Raw genomic sequence first — 15,417 nt, 5'->3', positions numbered from 1 at the left:
TTTGTGAGTAGTTACGTTTGTTCCTGAGGATATGGGAGAAGTCTTGCTATAAGTAGTCATGTGAATTTGGTATTCGTTCGATATTTTGATGAGATGTATGTTGTCTCTCCTCTAGTGGTGTCATGTGAACGTCGACTACATGACACTTCACCATTGTTTGGGCCTAGGGGAAGGCATTGGGAAGTAATAAGTAGATGATGGGTTGCTAGAGTGACAGAAGCTTAAACCCTAGTTTATGTGTTGCTTCGTAAGGGGCTGATTTGGATACATATGTTTCATGCTATGGTTAGGTTTACCTTAATACCTATTTTGTAGTTGCGGATGCTTGAAAGAGGGGTTAATCATAAGTGGGATGCTTGTCCAAGTAAGGGCAGTACCCAAGCACCGGTCCACCCACATATCAAATTATCAAAGTACCGAACGCGAACCATATGAACGTGATGAAAACTAGCTTGACGATAATTCCCATGTGTCCTCGGGAGCGTTTTCCTTTATATAAGAGTTTGTCCAGGCTTGTCCTTTGCTACAAAAAGGATTGGGACATCTTTCTGCACCTTATTTAATTTTATTACTTGTTATCCGTTACAAATTACCTTATAACAAAACTATCTATTACCGATAATTTCAGTGCTTGCAGAGAATACCTTACTGAAAACTACTTATCATTTCCTTCTGCTCCTCGTTGGGTTCGACACTCTTACTTATCAAAAGGACTACGATAGATCCCCTATACTTGTGGGTCATCAGTACCCAGCAGTCTCCTTTGGGTATCCTATGAAGACACATTTCTCTGATTTGGGTTTGAGCTTATCAGGTTGAAGCTTTTTCACATAAGCATTGCAGCCCCAAACTTTAAGAAATGACAACTTGGGTTTCTTGCCAAACCATAGTTCATAAGGTGTCGTCTCAATGGATTTCGATGGTGCCCTATTAAACGTCAATGCAGCTATCTCTAAAGCATAACCCCAAAATGATAGCCGTAAATCAGTAAGAGACATCATAGATCGCACCATATCTAATAAAGTGCGGTTATGACATTCGGACACACCATTACGCTATGGTGTTCTAGGTGGCGTGAGTTGCGAAACTATTCTGCATTGTTTCAAATGAAGACCAAACTCATAACTCAAATATTCACCTCCACGATCAGATCGTAGAAACTTAATTTTCTTGTTACGATGATTTTCCACTTCACTCTGAAATTCTTTGAACTTTTCAAATGTTTCAGACTTATGTTTCATCAAGTAGATATATGATGACCCACAAGTGTAGGGGATCTATCGTAGCCTTTTCGATAAGTAAGAGTGTCAAACCCAATGAGGAGCAGAAGGAAATGATAAGCGGTTTTCAGCAAGGTATTCTTTGCAAGCACTGAAATTATCGGTAACAGATAGTTTTGTGATAAGGTAATTTGTAACGGGTAACGAGTAATGAAAGTAAATTAGGTGCAGCAAGATGGCCCAATCCTTTTTGTAGCAAAGGACAAGCCTGGACAAACTCTTATATAAAGGAAAGCGCTCCCGAGGACACATGGGAATTATCGTCAAGCTAGTTTTTATCACGCTCATATGATTCGCGTTCGGTACTTTGATAATTTGATATGTGGGTGGACCGGTGCTTGGGTACTGTCCTTCTTTGGACAACCATCCCACTTATGATTAACCCCTATTGCAAGCATCCGCAACTACAACAGAAGTATTAAGGTAAACCTAACCATAGCATGAAACATATGGATCCAAATCAGCCCCTTACGAAGCAACGCATAAACTAGGGTTTAAGCTTCTGTCACGATCGGTGTCAAAACCGGCGGATCTCGGGTAGGGGGTCCCGAACTATGCGTCTAGGCCGGATGGTAACAGGAGGCAGGGGACACGAAGTTTTACCCAGGTTCGGGCCCTCTTGATGGAGGTAAAACCCTACGTCCTGCTTGATTAATATTGATGATATGGGTAGTACAAGAGTAGATCTACCACGAGATCAGAGAGGCTAAACCCTAGAAGCTAGCCTATGGTATGATTGTATGTTATGATTGTTGTCCTACGGACTAAAACCCTTCGGTTTATATAGACACCGGAGAGGGTTAGGGTTACACAAGGTTAGTTACAAAGGAGGAGATATCCATATACGTATTGCCTAGCTTGCCTTCCACGCCAAGTAGAGTTCCATCCAGACACGAGACGAAGTCTTCAATCTTGTATCTTCATAGTCTAACAGTCCGGCCAATGGAGATAGTTCGGTTGTCCGGAGACCCCCTAATCCAGGACTCCCTCAGTAGCCCCTGAACCAGGCTTCAATGACGATGAGTTCGGCGCGCAGTATTGTCTTCGGCATTGCAAGGCGGGTTCCTTCTCCGAATATATCACAGAAGAATTTGAATACGAGGATAGTGTCCGACCCTGCAAAACAAGTTCCACATTCCACCGTAGAGAGAATAATATTTTCGCATATCTAATTTCCTGGCTTGTTTTGGCAGCATGACGTTATGTCATGGCCCGGTGATTATTCGAACCGTTACTTTTAACCAGCCCCGCACATAACGCGAGGCAGTTTTTCGACACGTCTTGTCAAAGCAGATATCGTGTCCCCTTATTACGGGATTCTCATCAATACGGGCGTGGGTAACCCAACTGCGCCATCAATTGCGGCGCTTGGGGGGTAAGCGAGTTTTACCAGGCAAGTGGGGACGCTTAGTTTCGTCCGCCCATATAAAGGGATAAGGATTCACCTTTCTATCCATGCCTTCTTCCTCCCTTACCCATCCGTTTTCGCACACTCGAGCTCTAGCGGCCAAGTCCGCACTTCCCACCTCGACCTTCTCCAATCATGTCCGGAGCAGGAGGCAAGTGGATGGTCTCCTCCGTCACGGAGGGAGACATCAATAAACTGAGGAGAGCCGGATACCTACCCGATGACATCGCGCACCGGCTCCCAGATGAGGGGCAGCTCATCCCCACCCCCAGGCCCCGTGAGAGGGTAGTATTCCTCACCCATTTCCTCCGCGGACTGGGATTCCCTCTCCATCCCTTCGTCCAGGGGCTCATGTTTTATTACGGCCTAGATTTCCATGATCTGGCCCTGAACTTCATCCTCAACATCTCGGCGTTTATCGTCGTGTGCGAGGCCTTCCTCCGCATCAAGCCCCACTTCGGCTTATGGCTGAAGACCTTCAATGTCAAGCCGAAGGTGGTGGGCGGCCGCCAGGCGGAGTGCGGAGGTGCCATGGTGGGCAAGATGCCCAACGTAACATGGCTCGAGGGCTCCTTTGTGGAAACCATAAAGGGGTGGCAATCGGGGTGGTTCTATATCACCGAGCCGCGCGACCCTGCATGGGCAGCGGCCCCCGAGTTACGATCTGGCATCCCCACGCGGCTCACCTCCTGGAAAGAGAAGGGCCTGTCCTGGGGTAGTTCGAAAGAGCTGACCGGACTCCAAACATGTATTCAAAACATGGTGGACAAGAAGCTCAAGCTTGTCAACATAGTCCAAGTTATGCTCATCCGCCGGATACTCATGTGCCAACAACGGGAGTTCAACTTGTGGGAGTTCAATCCGGGGCGGCACCGAACTCTGAACAGGCTCTTCGACACGACTCATGAAGACGCCTGGAGGGTGCTGTTCAAAAGTGCCAAGGTCCCCCCCCTATTACTGAGGATCGCGGATTCAGCGCGAAGTGCCAAGCCAGTGTGGTAAGCTGCTTTACCTTTCACAGGATACTTATTTTTTTTATGTAGATTGACTCTATGCGGGATCTAAACTCCCGTACCTTTGACAGGACTGGCAAAAGATGGCCGGACAGATCGACTGTCCGGCTCCTTTGCCTGAAGGCCCCGCAGACGCTCTTATGGCGAAGATGCTGACTCCGGCCCCTTATAAGGTGCCGGAGAAGACCAAGAAGGCCAAGGGAACCCGAAAGAGTTCCCGACGCCAGGCGTCGTCGGACTCACTGTCCAATGACTCTGCGGCGCACTCTTCCCCTGAAGACGAGGAAGTGGAAGAAGAAGATGCTCCCCCACCGACTGGGGGAGACAAGAAAAGGAAGGCCGCCCCAACTGGGGAGGCCGGAGGGTCCAAGAAGGGAAGGACTCTCCTTCCGGACAGTTCCACCGCCGCCGACGAAGGTGAAGACGAGTGGTTGCCCAGGGTCAAGCCCCCGGGGAGATCGTAAGTATTCAGATACCAGAGTAACTCATAGGATTCCTTTGTCGCACTGCTTTCCCTAACACCGAATGCAATTATGCAGGCCGCCACGAGCCAGTATCAATGTATCATCGGACGGCTCCTTGGGCTTGTCGGACATGGATAGTGATCCAGTCCCGACCGCCACCTCCCCTCATCCTGCCGACGACGCCGACGTGTTGTCCCAAGAAGCACCGGATCGAGGGGAAACAGTCCTGGAGGCGCCTCAAGGCGACCTTCCGGACTCCGGGAGCCGCGGGGACAGGGCCCCCGAGAGCTCCGAGTTCGGCCCTCAGCCGAACACCGCGCCGGACCCTCCAACGGTTCCGGGCTCGGGTAGGCGGCCTCCTTCTAAGAGGGGCAAGACGCCTGTGTCGGTGACTTCTGTCCATCCAGAGGCATCGGACAATCTGCTGGAAGCACTTCGCAGCGCTTCCATCGACGAGGAGCACCGCACTATCATGAGTGCGGTGATCCAGAAGGTTCAGTCCGCCAAGAGCGGATTGACTGAAGCCTGTGCCAGCCTTCTAACGAGATTTGAGGTAAGTGTTTTAAAATGTAGTAGAAATATTATCGCATAGACAGTAGCCCCTGATGCTTTGTTCGATGTTCACAAAGAAAAGCCGAACAGAGGATCAAATAATATCGCAGGAGTCTAATATAAGTATGTCAATATGCGTATGCAGGCTTCGCCGCTGGCGTCCGCCGCACTGACTGCGGAGGTTGCTGTGCTGAAGCAGGACCTCGAGGGGTCCAGGAAAGAGCTCGGCCTTGTCAAGAGGCAGCTCGAGGAGAACAAGGGTAAGTAATACCCTGTATATAGAAATGTATATATAAAAAAGGACGCGATTGCAAAATGACAGGATCATTGTATGTTTGCCAGGGGCCACGACCGAGGTGGCGACCCTGAAGCAAGCGCTAACCAAGGTCGAAGATACAGCGGCCAAGGAGCGCACCGAGCGAGAGAAGCACGAGGCTCGGGTGGGCGAGGTGCAGCAAGAGCTCCAGGCTCTCGTGACAAAGCACGAGGCGTTGGAGCTTGACTTGAAGACGCGAGAGTCTGAGCTTGCCGCGGCCCTTGAGAGCGCAAAGAGTGCCAAGGCCAAAGCCCAAAAGGCCCTCCAAGAGATCGACACGATGAAGAAGATAGCGGTGGGTAAGGCTTTCTATATGCAAAGCAAGCAAGTAAAAGTAAATTACCGATTACTTACCCGAATCCGGAGCTCTCCAGGAGCATTCACAGATCTGCCCCGCGGTGTGTCCGATGCCGCACAATTTTACCAAGCCGAGGACGGAAGCTCGACGGAGAAGCTGTTCTGGTCTCAGTATGTTGAGGCCGAACATCCGGTGCCAATGAGCGACCAGCTGAAGCAGATGGTCGAGCTACATAAGGCGGCCGATTAGGCCATGAAGAGCTTTATAGTCCGGCTGTGGCCTGGCGACGCTCTTCCGAACAGCTTCTTCGGCCTGGTGAGGCGGCTTGTGGATGCTTGCCCACGGCTGGAGGTCGTCAAGCGATCTGTCTGCATTGAAGGTGCATGCCGGGCTTTCGCCCGTGTGAAATTGCAGTGGGTCAAGCTAGACACCGTGAAGCTAATCAAGGAGGGGCCGCCGGAGGGCAAGGAGCACCGCCACCCTGAGATGTACTACAAGGGTGTTCTGCTGGTGCCCGTCTCATCGCGGACGAGTGTTCAAAAGATGTAATATTTGAATGAGACTTGCTCGTTTTATCCTGTATGTATGAAAACTTGTTTCATATGCGCTATGCAACGCTTGTTGGAATTTAAAATATTACCTTTTGTTTGGCTGTTTATCCAATCTGAGAGATGGCTAGTCCTCGGCTTCTTCCCCGATGCCATGAGTGCTGGGGTGTTCGGGATAAACCTGAGCACTCTTGTTCCCATGTTTGGGTCCTTCGAGGGAGGTGCTCAGCACAGCGAACAAGGCAACCGGACTAATAATGCTTTATCACTCTCACTTAGCCATAGAATTCTATAATTTTAAATTTCGGCGAAGCCCCTGGTATTCGAAAGGCCGAATTCGGGGCGCGATACACGCCTTTAAGCCGAACAGGGCCAGCCCCTCGCCCTAAGTGGCATAAGTCTTTAGGGACTCGAAAAACCTCGCCGAACAGCGACCAGTCTCTCGCCTTATCATGACAGTCAGTTTTAGCTTTCTCTACTGAGGTGCTAAGCCCGGCAGAACCGGGGCACAATCGCAGTAGTTCTCCTAGCGCTACCTTAGCCGATAGAGCGGAACGTAAGGTACCAAAACATAGGAGCCGGGCAAACCCAACATTTGACCAAAGACATGATTCGGAGCTGATGCATATAATGCTATAAGTTCGGGGTGCCGCACTTGTGAAAGTGTTCAGACTTTTCACACCGTATTGTGAGGTATGTAAGCCCCTGGTGTATTAGCCGTACCAAGGTGTACGGTTGCAAGGCGTCATTAATGAACACATAGATATATATATATAACAAGAATGCAATAATAGTCGTAATGTCATGCATTGTTTATTAAAAAATTGCATTAAAGCAGAGTGATACAGATAGTGCGATAAGCAAAGAGTAGGACTACGTCCCTTCCAAGGGCGAGCTGAGGAATGATATTAAATCGAATTTTTTGCTGGTTACTGTAATCAACCTGGGAATTCCGTGGTATGACGTAGTTTTCTGCCTCCTTGGTTGCTGCATCATGTGTTCGGCAATAGTGCTTCCGGACAGTGTTTCCAGAGATTAAGGTCCTGAGAGAAAAAAAGATAAATGACCAAATGGGAAGCCCCTAGTGCGGTTTACCGCGTTTTGGGGCGTGCTGCAGTTGTGCCCCCCTCCCCACCTGTGCCCATGGTACTTTTAATGCATAATTATGTACGCGCGGCACGAATATCGTCGTTGGGCTGAGATTGGGGTGGCCGCCGTATTGCTACACGAGCTCAGATCGCGCCAGGCGGTCTATTTGCCGATTGCCCCGAGCGCGCTTGAAGGTGTCCGGGCTTTGAAGCGCCGAACTGGTTGATTGCCTTGAAAGGCTGCTTTGCGCTTCTGCTGCGAGGTCGTGGTGTGCTCCTCTGTTCGGAGGGAGCGCTCTGTGTTTCCATTGACTGTAATAACTCCGTGAGGTCCTGGCATCTTTATCTTGAGGTATGCATAGTGCGGTACCGCATTGAATCTAGCAAATGCGGTTCCCCCGAGCAGCGCGTGATAACCACTGCGGAACGGGACTATGTCGAAGATTAACTCTTCGCTTTGGAAGTTATCCGGGGATCCGAAGACCACTTCCAGTGTAATTGAGCCTGTGCAATGGGCCTCTACACCTGGAATGATGCCCTTAAAGGTCGTTTTGGTGGGTTTGATCCTTGAGGGGTCTATACCCATTTTGCGCACTGTGTCCTGATAAAGCAGGTTCAGGCTGCTGCCGCCATCCATAAGGACTCGAGTGAGGTGAAATCCGTCGATGATTGGGTCTAGGACCAGTGCGGTGAATCTGCCATGACGGATACTAGTGGGGTGGTCCCTGCGATCGAAGGTGATCGGACAGGAGGACCAAGGGTTGAACTTTGGGGCGACTGGCTCCAACGCATATACGTCCCTGAGCGCACGCTTCCGCTCCCTCTTGGGGATGTGGGTTGCGTATATCATGTTCACCATCCGCACTTGCGGGGGAAACCTCTTTTGTCCTCCAGTGTGCGGCTGCCGGGGCTCCTCCTCGTCATCGCTATGCGACCCCTTGTCCTTGTTTTCGGTAATTAACTTGCCGGCCTGCTTGAACACCCAACAATCCCTATTGGTGTGATTGGCTGGCTTGTCTGGGGTGCCGTGTATTTGACACGAGCGATCGAGTATACGGTCCAAGCTGGACGGACTCGGCGTACTTTGTTTGAATGGCTTTTTCCGCTGACCGGGTTTAGAGCCTTTGAATCCGGCATTGACTGCCGTATCCTCAGTATTTTCGCTGTTAATGCGGCGCTTATGCTTGTTGCGACGTGACCTGCTATTGAGGTCCTTGGTATCTGAGGTACCATGGTTCTTTGATATGTTATTACTGCGAGCCAGCCAGCTGTCTTCTCCCGCACAAAAGCGGGTCATGAATGTCGTGAGAGCTGCCATAGATTTCGGCTTTTCTTGACCAAGGTGCCAGGCTAGCCACTCGTCTCGGATGTTGTGCTTGAAAGCTGCTAAGGCCTCTGCATCCGGACAGTCGACGATTTGATTTTTCTTTGTAAGGAACCGAGTCCAGAATTGCCTAGCCAACTCTTCTGGCTGCTGAATTATGTGGCTCAAATCATCGGCGTTTGGTGGTCGCACATAAGTGCCCTGAAAGTTGTCGAGGAATGCGGCTTCCAGATCTTCCCAACGGCTAATGGAGTCCGCTGGCAAGCTGTTAAGCCAATGCCGCGTTGGTCCTTTGAGCTTTAGTGGGAGGTATTTGATGGCGTGTAAGTTATCGCCGCGGGCCATGTGGATGTGGAGGAGGAATTCCTCAATCCATACTACGGGATCTGTTGTGCCATCGTATGATTCAATATTTACAGGTTTGAAACCTTCTGGGAATTGATGTTCCATTACCTCGTCTGTGAAGCATAAGGGGTGTGCGGTGCCTCTGTATTGGGCTATATCGCGACGCAGCTCAAATGGGTCTTGCCCACTGTGTTCAGCCCGGCCGGATTTGATTTTACTGTATCCGGCGTGACGTTTGTCATCTCGCAGAGTGGTGCGCCCTCGCGATCCGTAGATCGATCTTGAATGCTTTTCCTTGTCCTCCAATATGTCTCGCAGGTCTGGCGTATCTCCCCATGCCTTTTTATTTGAATGGCGTTGGGGTGGAGGCTGAGCTTTTGGCTGGAATGCCTCTCTATCGCGGCCACGAGGTGGCCGATCAGCCGTATCATACGCTTCTTCCTCCAGTCGGGGTAGTAACCTGCACCTTGGGTAACTCTTGGAGGGGCGCTCGAGTTTATATTCCTCGGCCATGAGGACTTCAGTCCATTTGTCAGCTAGCAGATCTTGATCAGCTTGAAGCTGCTGCTGCTTTTTCTTCAGGCTATTTGTCGTAGCCATATGCCGGTGCTTGAAGCGCTCTTGCTCGACGGGATCCTCTGGTACGGCGAATTCATCGTCGCCGAGGCTTGCCTCGTCTTCGGAGGGGGGCATGTGATTGTCATCCTCCTCCTCTCCTTCTGCCGCTCTCTCAGGAGAGCTGGCTCCTCCATCCTCCTGCTCTAAATCTTGCTGGAGGGGTTTGTTGTTTTCTTCGGCACTATCCGGAGTGTTATTATCTCCTGTGCCGGTATCACCACTTTTGCTTTGGCGGGACTTAGAGCGGCGCCACTGACGTCGGTGTTTGGGTTGCTTCTTGGAGGGGTCATCCTCCGCTATCCCGTCGCCATTGCCTTCTTTGGGTGTATCCACCATGTATATGTCATGTGACGAGGTGGCTTTCCAGTGCCCTATAGGTGCTGGTTCATGTTCGTCTCCTACATCGTCGTCCATACCGTCGATGTCTTCGGAGTCGAAGTCGAGCATGTCAGTTAAATCATCGACAGTGGCTACGAAGTGGGTGGTGGGTGGGCATCGAATTTCTTCGTCGTCCGCATCCCAGTCCTGTTGGCCATAATCCAGCCAGGGCTCTCCTGACAAAGAGAGAGACCTTAGTGAATTCAGAATATCGCCGAAGGGCGAGTGTTGAAAGATATCCGCGGCGGTGAATTCCATGATCGGCGCCCAATCGGATTCGATTGGCAGGGGCGCGGATGGTTCGGAGTCCGGAAAAGAGTCCGGCACCTTGGAGTCACGGGCTGCGCAGAGGGTTAGGCTGGTGTTTGGCTTGATCGCCGTTGAGACTGTAGCCCCTGAGGCGGTGTCTAACCACCCGTCCTCGACTGGCGCAGTTGGCTCCGAGCTAAGGGTTGGAGCTGATGCGGGCGCAGCCTCTGGGGTACTGTTCGGCGGCAGAGCTAGGTCATACCCATCGCGACAGTGCAGCGCGCCCAGCTGTGGCTCGAATCCGTCGAAGATCAAGTCTCCGCGAATGTCGGCCGTGTAGTTCAAACTTCCAAATCTGACCTGACGGCTAGGTGCGTAGCTTTCAATCTGCTCCAGATGGCCAAGCGAATTAGCCCGCAGTGCAAAGCCGCCGAATACGAAGATCTGTCCGGGGAGAAAAGTCTCACCCTGGACCGCATCGCTATCGATGATAGTAGGAGCCATCAAGCCTAACAGCGACAACACAGAGGAACTCTCAATGAAAGCACCAATGTCGGTGTCAAAACCGGCGGATCTCGGGTAGGGGGTCCCAAACTGTGCATCTAGGCCGGATGGTAACAGGAGGCAGGGGACACGAAGTTTTACCCAGGTTCGGCCCTCTTGATGGAGGTAAAACCCTATGTCCTGCTTGATTAATATTGATATTGATGATATGGGTAGTACAAGAGTAGATCTACCACAAGATTAGAGAGGCTAAACCCTAGAAGCTAGCCTATGGTATGATTGTATGTTGTGATTGTTGTCCTACTGACTAAAACCCTTCGGTTTATATAGACACCGGAGAGGGTTAGGGTTACACAAGGTCGGTTACAAAGGAGGAGATATCCATATACGTATTGCCTAGCTTGCCTTCCACGCCAAGTAGAGTTCCATCCGGACACGAAACGAAGTCTTCAATCTTGTATCTTCATAGTCTAACAGTCCGGCCAATGGAGATAGTCCGGCTGTCCGGAGACCCCCTAATCCAGGACTCCCTCAGTCACTCTAGCAACCCATCATCTACTTATTACTTCCCAATGCCTTCCTCTAGGCCCAAACAATGGTGAAGTGTCATGTAGTCGACGTTCACATGACACCACTACAGGAAAGACAACATACATCTCATCAAAATATCGAACGAATACCAAAATCCATGACTACTTATAGCAAGACTTCTCCCATGTCCTCAGGAACAAGCGTAACTACTCACAAAGCATATTCATGTTCGTAATCAGAGGGGTATTAATATGCATAATGGATCTGAACATATGATCTTCCACCAAGTAAACCAACTAGCATCAACAACAAGGAGTAATCAACACTACTAGCAACCCACAGGTACCAATCTGAGGTTTGGATACAAAGATTGGATACAAGAGATGAACTATGGTTTGAGATGAGATGGTGCTGGTGAAGATGTTGATGGAGATTGACCCCCTCCCGATGAGAGGATCGATGGTGATGACGTTGGTGATGATTTCCCCCTCCCGAAGGAAAGTTTCCCCGGCAGAATGGCTCCGCCGGAGCCCTAGATTGGTTCCGCCAAGGTTCCGCCTCGTGGCGGCGAAGTTTCGTCCCGTGAGCTAGCTTATGATTTTTTTCCTCCACGAAAGACTCCATATAGCCAAAGATGGGCATCAGAGGCCTGCCGGGGGCCCACGAGGTAGGGGGCGCGCCCAAGGGGGTAGGGCGCGCCACCCACCCTCGTGGATGGTGGGTGGCCCCCCTCTAGTACTTCTTTCGCCCAATATCTTTTATATATTCTGAAACGTGCTCCCGTGAAGTTTCAGGACTTTTGGAGATGTGCAGAATAGGTCTCTAATATTTGCTCCTTTTCCAGCCCGAAATTCCAGCTGCCGGCATTCCCCCTCTTCATGTAAACCTTGTAAAATAAGAGAGAATAGGCATAAGTATTGTGACATAATGTGTAATAACAACCCATAATGCAATAAGTATTGATATAAAAGCATGATGCAAAATGACGTATCAATATACCCATATCTGCTCAAATCATCTGTGAAGGTCAGGAATTAACGATACCTGCCACGAGCATCAACACTCATCGGTCCGCATACATCAGTATGTATTATTTCAAATAAGTCTGTTGCTCGGTCCATTGTTCCATACAACGGAGTCTTAGTAATCTTGCCCATGAGGCATGGTTCGCAAGCATCAAGTGATTCCAAAAGTCCATCAGCATGGAGTTTCTTCATGCGCTTTACACCAATATGACACAAACGGCAGTGCCACAAATAAGTTGCACTATCATTATTAAACTTATATCTTTTGGCTTCAATACTATGAATATGTGTATCACTACTATCAAGATTTAGTAAAAATAGACCACCCATCAAGGGTGCATGACCATAAAAGATATTACTCATATAAATAGAACAACCATTATTCTCAGATTTAAATGAATAACCGTCTCGCATCAAACAAGATCCAGATATAATGTTCATGCTTAACGCTGGCACCAAATAACAATTATTTAGGTCTAAAACTAATCCCGAAGGTAGATGTAGAGGTAGCGTGCCGACGGCGATCACATGGACTTTGGAACCATTTCCCACGCGCATCGTCACCTCGTCCTTAGCCAATCTTCGCTTAATCTGTAGCCCCTATTTCGAGTTGCAAATATTAGCAACAGAACCAGTATCAAATACCCAGGCGCTACTGCAAGCATTAGTAAGGTACACATTAATAACATGTATATCAAATATACCTTTCACTTTGCCATCCTTCTTATCCTCCAAATACTTGGGGCAGTTCCGCTTCTAGTGACCAGTCCCTTTGCAGTAGAAGCACTCAGTCTCAGGCTTAGGTCCAGACTTGGGCTTCTTCACTTGAGCAGCAACTTGTTTGCTGTTCTTCTTGAAGTTCCCCTTCTTCCCTTTGCCCTTCTTGAAACTGGTGGTCTTGTTGACCATCAACACTTGATGTTCCTTCTTGATTTCTACCTCCGCAACCTTTAGCATTGCGAAGAGCTCGGGAATTGTCTTATCCATCCCTTGCATATTATAGTTCATCACGAAGCTCTTGTAGCTTGGTGGTAGTGATTGAAGAACTCTGTCAATGACCCTATCATCAGGAAGATTAACTCCCAACTGAGTCAAGCGGTTGTGGTACCCAGACATTCTGAGTATATGTTCACTGACAGAACTATTCTCCTCAATTTTGCAGCTGTAGAACTTATTGGAGACTTCATATCACTCAATCCGGGCATTTGCTTGAAAAATTAACTTCAACTCCTGGAACATCTCATATGCTCCATGACGTTCAAAACGTCGTTGAAGTCCTGGTTCTAAGCCATAAAGCATGGCACACTAAACTATCGAGTAGTCATCAGCTTTGCTCTGCCAAACGTTCTTAACGTTGTCAGCAGCATCTGCAGCAGGCTTGTCACCCAGCTGTGCTTCCAGGACGTAATTCTTCCATGCAGGAATGAGGATAATCCTCAAGTTATGGACCTAGTCTGTGTAATTGCTACCATCATCTTTCAACTTAGTTTTCTCTAGGAACGCATTAAAATTCAACGGAACAACAGCACGGGTCATATATCTACAGCAACATAGACATGCAAAATACTATCAGGTACTAAGTTCATGATAAATTAAAGTTCAATTAATCATATTACTTAAGAACTCCCACTTAGATAGATATCCCTCTAATCATCTAAGTGATCACGTGATCCATATCAACTAAACCATGTCCGATCATCACGTGAGATGGAGTAGTTTTCAATGGTGAACATCACTATGTTGATCATATCTACTATATGATTCATGCTCGACCTTTCGGTCTCAGTGTTCCGAGGCCATATCTGCATATGCTAGGCTCGTCAAGTTTAACCCGAGTATTCTGTGTGTGCAAAACTGGCTTGCACCCGTTGTATGTGAACGTAGAGCTTATCACACCCGATAATCACATGGTGTGTCAGCACGACGAACTGTAGCAACGGTGCATACTCAGGGAGAATACTTATACCTTGAAATTTAGTGAGAGATCATCTTATAATGCTACCGCCAAACTAAGCAAAATAAGATGCATAAAGGATAAACATCACATGCAATCAATATAAGTGATATGACATGGCCATCATCATCTTGTGCCTTTGATCTCCATCTCCAAAGCACCGTCATGATCATCATCGTCGCCGGCTTGACACCTTGATCTCCACCGAAGCATCGATGTCATCTCGCCAACTATTGCTTCTACGACTATCGCTACCACTTAGTGATAAAGTAAAGCAATTACATGGTGATTGCATTTCATACAATAAAGCGACAACTATATGGCTCCTGCTAGTTGTCGATAACTGTGTTACAAAACATGATCATCTCATACAATAAAATTTAGCATCATGTCTTGACCATATCACATCACAACATGCCCTGCAAAAACAAGTTAGATGTCCTCTACTTTGTTGTTGCAAGTTTTACGTGGCTGCTACGGGCTGAGCAAGAACCGTTCTTACCTACGCATCAAAAACCACAACGCGGTATAGTGATTGCTTTTTGATCTTCAGAAAGAACCCTGTTCATTGAATTCGATTCAACTAAAGTTGGAGAAACTGACACCCACCAGCCACCTGTCTGCGAAACACATCGGTAGAACCAGTCTCGCGTAAGCGTACGCGTAATGTCGGTCTGAGATGCTTCATCCAACAATACGGCAGAATCAAGAATCAACTAGTGATGGCAAGAAATATATATATATATACCCATGCACACAACTCCTTTGTGTTCTACTCGTGCATATAACATCTACGCATAGACCTGGCTCTAATGCCACTGTTGGGGAACGTAATATTTCAAAATTTTCCTACGCACACGCAAGATCCATCTAGGTGATGCATAGCAATGAGAGGGGGAGAGTGTGTCTACATACCCTCATAGACCGAAAGTGGAAGCGTTATGAAATGCGGTTGATGTAGTCGAACGTCTTCGCGATCCAACCGATCAAGTACTGAACGCACGGCACCTCCGCGATCTGCACACGTTCAGCTCGGTGACGTCCCTCATACTCTTGATCCAGCTGAGGAAGAGGGAGAGTTTCGTCAGCACGACGGCGTGATGACGGTGATGATGAAGTTACTGACGCAGGGCTTCGCCTAAGCACTACAACGATATGAGTGAGGTGGAATTCTATGGAGGGGGCACCACTCACGGCTAAACAATCAACTTGTGTGTCTATGGGGTGCCCCCCTCCCCTGTATATAAAGGAGTGGAGGAGGGGAGGTGTAGCGACCCGACCTCAAACGGTCAAGCCTCTGTGTATCCGTGCCATCCCTGGATCGGTATGCTGGCACACACACAATACATCAATGTATATATCAAAGTGCAATCACATGTATAAATAACGTAAAACTGATATATACCTCATAAGTCTCAGCGGAAACAAACATAAGGGTGTGGAGTCCATCAACGCCAACGGCAAGTTGAGTGTAGACCGTAACCCTACAACGTAACTCTTACTCGTCGTAGAAAAATCCCTG

The sequence above is a fragment of the Triticum urartu genome, chromosome 7, assembly GCF_003073215.2.
Source record: "Triticum urartu cultivar G1812 chromosome 7, Tu2.1, whole genome shotgun sequence".
In the NCBI taxonomy this organism is placed as follows: domain Eukaryota; kingdom Viridiplantae; phylum Streptophyta; class Magnoliopsida; order Poales; family Poaceae; genus Triticum; species Triticum urartu.
This window is presented reverse-complemented; position numbering follows the sequence as displayed.